This window comes from Pezoporus occidentalis, unplaced genomic scaffold (genome assembly GCF_034315485.1).
Source record: "Pezoporus occidentalis ecotype Australia unplaced genomic scaffold, CSIRO_AGI_Poc_V1 ctg3, whole genome shotgun sequence".
Classification (NCBI taxonomy): Eukaryota; Metazoa; Chordata; class Aves; order Psittaciformes; family Psittacidae; genus Pezoporus; species Pezoporus occidentalis.
In genome coordinates this window covers 10,917,572-10,925,087 of record NW_026914940.1, presented here as the reverse complement: position 1 = coordinate 10,925,087, position 7,516 = coordinate 10,917,572, and positions in this window count along the sequence as shown.

Sequence of the window (7,516 nt, the reverse complement as noted above, 5' to 3'; positions counted from 1 at the left end):
AATAACTTCTGACATTATTTAAATTCTAGTCATTTCAAGGTGGGGTGTATTCATGGTGGCTTTATTATCTAACACCACATCCTGTTGGGTCATGGAGCTGGCTGCTTTCTCCAAGAAAATCAGGATTTCACAATGTAAGCCTCCAGATTATATATACTCACTTATCTAATTGTTATTACAATGATTTACAACAGATAGTTATGGTAGTGCCCAACACGAGCTTTCAAACATTGCAGAAGGAAGGATGCCTCCACTGAAGAGTTTATATCAGATCTTATAGAATCTAGTAGTATATAATGTGTAATTGGGGACCCTCAGCTCCTACAGAATATTTCAAACATAATCTCACTGCTTTTATTGGGTTTAGGTAGCAAGGTTTTGGTAGTGGGGGCATTGCACAAGTGGTCTCTCTGAGAAGAGACTGGGGTTGCTGTCATGCCAGTGCCAGCTGACTCCAAGATGCACTCACTGCTGGGCAAAGGTGAGCCCCATCAGCTATGTTCATGGGGACTCTATGATAATATATTGATAAAAGGGTAAAAAATACTGCCCAGCAGCTGTGAGAGAGAAATGAGAAAAACATGAGAGGAAGTGCCCTGCAGATACCAAGGTCAGTGAAGAAGGAGGCAGGAGATGCTCCAGGCACTACAGCAAAGATTCTCCTGCAGCCTGTAGAGAAGACCATGGTGAGGCAGGCTGTGCTCCTGCAGCCCATGAAGATCCATGGTGGAGCAGATACCTACATGAAGCATGGAAAGGACCCCACACTGGGGCATTGGGATGTGCCCTGTGGGAAGCTGCAGCCTGTGGAGAGCCTGTGCTGGAGCAGGCTCCCGGCAGGAGCAATGGCCTGTGGAGAGGAGCACACATGCAAGAGCAGGTTTTCTGACAGGACCTGTGACCCCGTGGGGGACCCACACTAGAGCAGGGGAAGAACACGAAAAGGAAGTTGTTGCAGAGGCAAAAATTATGGACTGACTGCAACCACCATTCCCTGTCCCCCTGCACTGCTTAGGGGAAGGAGGTGGAAAAGCTGTGAAGGAGTGAAGTTGCACCTGGGAAGAAGGTGGGGAAGAAGGTGGTTTTAGTTTTATCTTTATTTCTCTCTATCCTACTCTATCTTTAACTGGCAATAAAGTAAATTAATTTCCTTAAGTCAAGCCTGGTTTACCCATGACAGTAATTGGTGAACAGTTTCCCTGTCTTTATCTCAACCCGTGACCTTTTTCATCTTATTTTCATCTTATTTATCAGGGGGAGACCACTGCCCATTTCAGGAGGGGGAGTAAGAAAGCAGCTTAGTGGGCATCTGGCAGTCAGAAAAGGTCCTGCTTTAGATCTCAGGTAGAACAGCCAGAGAAAACATAAGAGAAAATGTAAGTACACTTGAATTTGTAGCAGCTCAGGAGGAAAACTGAAGTCTGTGAAATTATCCAAACAATAAGCAAAAGAAAATCACTGTGTTACTGAAAGTGTAGTTGTAATTCTAGGTTTTAAATGCTTTGATAGACAGTACTTCCCTGCAAAGACTTTGCTCCCATTCAAACACACTTAAATGATCAGATTTGGTATGTTACAGACTGTTAATCCTACTGCTTTTACTGGTTGTGAATGAAGGCACAAGTAATTAAGGATTTAAACCAAACAGCAGATTGAGTCGTACTATATTGTGCTGTGCGTGCAAACAGTCTACCTAAATGTGCAAACAGGTTATCAGCAGGAAAACTATGTACTACTCCCACTGAACAATTTGGTTGACTTAGCTTATGTCTTGGGTATTTCAAAGTTTGTACAATTAACCAAAATTAAGGATTGTATGGTACTTTCCAGCTTTGTAAATAACAGGACTGAGTCCTTGCAGGAGACCCGAAGACTGTACTTCTGTGGGTGACATACCCCAGGCAACAAGATAGCGGCATCGCTTGGTATCTAGTGAATGGAGTTCACCTCCACCTATTTCTCCTTTTTTTTGCCAGCAGGATGGAAAACTGAGGGACAGGTATTATGCCATGACAAGATCAAGTAGGCTAGATACAGAAGACAAGAAGGCACCAATGGCTGTCAAAAAGGTCCCTATAAACATTCTCCTCTGAAAGGTGGAGTGGGGAGAATTCAAATGGTGAAAAGGAGATAAAGTATTATCCTAGGAAAGAAACACCCACACTACAATGCATAACTGCTGACTGATAACACTGCTGGAGATTATTGCTGGTAATCACCCGGCAAGTCTTTGCTCTATAGGTAACCATAGAATTGGTTACAGCTGATGGGCCTTAGCTGAGGTTAAATGGAAAAGGCAATGAAAATCTTCAGCCTAGTGAAGTAAGTGAAATAAAGGACCAAGGTGGTAACAGGTCAGGACTACATGAAGCTGAGCTTTGCACTTTTTGCAGACAATATTTGTGGTAGCAGCAGGCCCACACAGCTGGGCAGCGGGATGATGCTTTGTCTGTCTGCAAGAAGAGTCAGAACTTTCCCTGGAGAGGCAGGCACCTGGATTTCTCTGTGACAGAGGAAATGCGGTTTGTGGAGTCCACAGAATTAATGCCTTCAACCTCCACTGCAGCCTCGGTATGAGCTGTGAAACAGCTCTTACAGTGGCAGCGGTGCCTGGCATTTCTGTTCAGCTCTACTGACCCCTGGTGAACCTGTGTGAGACTGAGAGGTTGCAGAAGGTAAAGACAACCACAGGAATTCTGAACAGTGTTTGGAGATTTATCCAGGGCAGCCAAAAAGGGCAGCAGGTTGACCAGAGACTGAGCAGGGACTCTCAGGGACCAAAAGATTTTCAGACAGGGTTACCAAGATACTCACTGACAGAGATGAGCTGTGGGAAGGACAGAAGGTTTCAAACGTTCACTTTGGAGAGGAATTTAAGGGGCTAAAAAGTGGAGTGGAAGTCCTAAATAAATGACTCAGCCTGTCAACAAACATTGCTAAACCCATGCATTTACAATGAATTTGCTTCCAGTTGGAAGTCAGTGTCCTTGAAGGAAGTTACTGTCCCATTCCTGGATATGCAAAAAGCCCATTATTTCAGAGGAAAGAGTTCCCTAGGAACTATTTGGTCTTAAGATCTAATCAGCAGTTGTCAATTGAATAAGCAGCTGCACAAATCAATCTCAAGAAAGAGACAAGAGTCACCCTGGAGAGCAGATATTCTTTACATGCTGGTGAAGGTGGCATGCAGCTGATAAGGCCAGCCAGGAGTAGAGGGAATGTGAACAAGAGATTTCATTGCAACTTCTCTGTGATCAGTTCAGAGGTCAGCTGCATTGATTGAGCTCAGCTTGCTCTTTCAGAACACTGTATTTTACTGTGCAGATACACCTCAGCTACCTGTCAGTAGGAAAAGCAAACTGGTAGGCTCCCACCAGTCCATCAAGCTTGCTGAGCACAATGAAATCACCTTCTGTCTCAGGAAATAGAGGAAGTCACTAGAGGAAGACAGGCTGCTATTTTTGATTTTAAACAAGGATGAACTGGCTGAAAATCCAGAACGGGAAGGTAGTTTCTTTGAAAGTGGTAATGACAAATGGAGTTAACTTGTTGCTAAAGCACAGAAGCACAAAAGACGTGTAACAAGGAAGAAAGCAGACTTTTGAAAGGTCAGTGAACCAAAATGTCTCTTGTGAATGTCTCTCAAGAATGAAGGCTGCTGAGAGTAACTGAAAGCAAATACATTAAAACCATTAGAACCCAAGAAGCAAATTTTCTCTACAGGAAGGAAGAACAGTAAGAAAACTGTGTAGCACTAAATCTGCAACAAGTTCTCTTTAAGAAAATGAAACTCCACAAGTTGATTAACCATAACTGAGTCTGCAAGTAGATACAGAGAACAAGAACACAGGAATCAATTTAGAAAAGCAAATGGACAGAATGAGTTATGAACAGCAAGAGACATGAAAGGCAAAAAAGAAGTTGGTCTAAAAATATCTCAGAAAAAAAGGGATAAACAAAGGTGATTTATTACAGGAGAGCAGCTAATGGACGATACACACCAGGTTAAAGTGTTCAATCTTTGCTTTGCTTGTCTCACAGAGAAAGATTACTCATGCCAGAAATGAATGCATTTAAGTATGTAGTTGTGTACTAACCAGGAAAAAAAAAAATATTAATGAATATACATTACATATAGTCAGTGGCACAGGTCTACTGAGCATCAAACTAGGGGGAAGCAATCTTTGAAGCAGGGTTGATTAACTGTGAGCACTAATGTAGATCAGGGAAAGTCATAAAAGACTGGAGAATGTTACATGTAGTGCCTGTGTTCTAGGATAAATCTGTTCATTACTGCAATTGCCTGAAGAGTCAGCTGGAGAAACTGTAAACTGTGCAACATCCTACACATACACACATATCCATTCTGAGAATGTTGGAGGGAATGAATGAGGTTTTAATGATATCCAAAGGTTTGGAAAAAATGATCAGTAGCCAAATCCTCTCTGTTCTCTGCATTTTACATAGATTATTTAAACCAATGTGATTATAACTTCAGAGTTCAGTGACCTCAGTTAAAGGTGCAGGAGTTTGGAGCACTTTATGTGTGACCTTCACAAAAACAGAATCATAGAATCAGAGACTGGTTAGAGTTGGAAAGGACCTTAAGATCATCAAGTTCCAACCCCTCTGCCACGGGCAGGGACAACTCACACTAGACCGTGTCACCCAAGGCCCTGTCCAACCTGGCCTTGAACACTGCCAGGGATGGAGCATTCACCGCTTCTTTGGGCAACCTCTTCTAGTGCCTCACCACCTTGACAGTGAAGAACTTTTTCCTTGTATCTAATCTGAACTTCCCCTGGTTTTCAGTTTAAATCCATTACCCCTTGTCCTGTTGCTCCAGTCCCTGATGAGGAATCCCTCTCTGGTGTCCTTGTAGGCCCCCTTCAGATACTGGAAGACTGCTATGAAGTCTCTACATAGCCTCCTCTTCTCCAGGCTTCTCCTTCAACCTGCTAGTCACACTCCTTTTGATGCAGCCCAGGATACGGGTGGCTTTCTGGGCTGTGAGTGCACACTGAAGCCAGCTCATGTTTATTTTCTCATCAACCAACACCCCCAAGTCCTTCTCCGCAGGGCTGCTCTGAATCTCTTCTCTGCCCAACCTGTAGCTGTGCCTGGGATTGCTCCGACCCAGCTGTAGGACCTTGCACTTGGCATGGTTAAACTTCATGAGGTTGGCATCAGCCCACCTCACGAGCGTGTCAAGGTCCCTCTGGATGGCATTCCTTCCCTCCAGGGTATCAACCGAACCACACAGCTTGGTGTCATCGGCAAACTTGCTGAGGGTGCACTCAATCCCACTGTCCATGTCAGCGACAAAGATGTTGAACAAGACCGGTCCCAACACTGATCCCTGAGAGACCCCACTCGTTACTGGTCTCCAGCTGGACATTGAGCCATTGACCACAGCTCTTTGTGTGCAGCCATCCAGACAGTTCTTTATCCACCGAGTGGTCCATCCATCAAATTGATGTCTCTCCAATTTAGAGACAAGGATGTCATGCGGGACAGTGTCGAACGCTTTGCACAAGTCCAGGTAGATGACATCAACTGCTCTACCCCTGTCCATCAGTTCTGTAGCCCCATCATAGAAGGCCACCAAATTGGTCAGGCAGGATTTCCCCTTAGTGAAGCCATGCTGGCTGTCACCAAGCACCTTGTTGTTTTTCATGTGCCTTAGCATGCCTTCCAGGAGAATGTGCTCCAAGATTTTGGCAGGCACAGAGGTGAGACTGACTCGTCTGTAATTCTCCAGGTCATCCATTTTTCCTTCTTGAAAATGGGGTTTATATTTCCCTTTTTCCAGTCGTTGGGAATGTCACCTGACTGCCAGGATTTCTCAAATATGACAGACAGTGGCTTACAAAGTGAATTTGAATCAGTTGTCTGCAAATTCTCAAACTCATAAATACACACAGCACAATTCTGTTGTATGGTACCCTTCCTGGTAATAAATGAAAATCCTGTTCAAAATCAAGTACTTCCACTCTTGTCTTCTAATCACAGCTCTGCTCAATTATCCTGCCTTTCTTAAGATCTACCCCATATCAGTATTCCTTTCTAACTGTTTTGGCTTTTCTTCCCTTTTGCCAGTGCTATCACTGAGAAGTCTGAGGCAGCCGATAAGAACATAATGGAACACAAATACTGCATACATTACAGTTACTCTGAGCATCTAATGTTTTAGCTTGTGGATTCTCATATCTATGTCTTATTAAAAGTATTATTCATGTGCAGGTGCCATTAATAAGATGATTTGCCTGAGAACCATACAAGAAAATAATTGCCTGGCCCTACAGAGAGGCGTGTCTAATTACTGATACCAAAAGCAAACAGGCAGTACTACCCAACGACAGGTACCATCTGGTTTATGTGGCAATGGGCAAGGTAAAAGGGTTTCTTATTAATGTCTTTTCAAAGTTTATTTATAGACCATTGTAGGGTGTGACAAAGGAAGGCTCCTGAGAAACCTGACAACTGGAGTTAAAAGAATTGAGGGATGACATCAGATTTACAGGCTGTGACTGGTTTTGGACTGAATCCTGACAGCGAGTCCTTATCTGAGACCCTGGAGGTCCTGTGAGCTGCTCACCATCTCCTCAGCTGCATGTCAGCATCATGGGGTACATTCACCAGCTGAGACTTTTGTGTCTCTGCAGTTACTCATAAATGGGATCCTGAAGATACTGTTGATGCCAAAGCAGAACTGGGTCTGTAGGTCTTTGGGGACCTACTCAAAGATAACAGTGCACTGAGTTGTTTTTATTGCTTGGGTCCCTTTCAGCTCTGTCTCCACTGCTGCAAGGTTATTACCGAGCATGCAAGAAATGGCCTTAAAAAACAAACAGCACAAGTGATCAGGGCCTCACTTTGTTTGTTTTTATACATCAAATCATGGACTAAATGTGTAATGTTAAAAAAACACAGCCCTTCCTGTGTCTGTAATCCCCACACATTTAAACAAAAGGAAAATGCTTCTACACAGGAAGTTGGCACTGATTTTGACACAGGCAAGACTAAATGACTCACAACAACCTAGATCCTAAGATAAGCAGGGGCATCTGCTCCTCTTTTACTTGAAGCAGCTTTCTTAACGATATGAACCACTTGCTCAAAACCCCATGCGAACAGGGTGGGCTGCTGGTGGCGTTCAGGGCTGCAAGCTTTCCATCCCCACACTGTGCGGACCGCACGTGGGGAGCACGCTGCCGACATAGCCCAGGGCCATCACTGGGTGAGCGATCTCGTTCTTCCCTTCGCTCGCTGATGTTCCTTGCAGTCACCAGTTTGCCCAGGCCTACCGTGAAGTGCATGATGAGATTGTGTTCACATCAAGCGTTCACAAACCGTGTAAATCAGGCCCTCAGTGACGTGTTCAGTGGTGGTCCTGGCAGCCCTGAGGTAATGGTTGCCCTTGATGAACCCAAAGGTCTTTTCCAACCCAGCAGATCCTATGATGTCAGAACAGCCGCCTGTTACAGGCACCGCGCGAAGCGGGGCGAACAGCCGT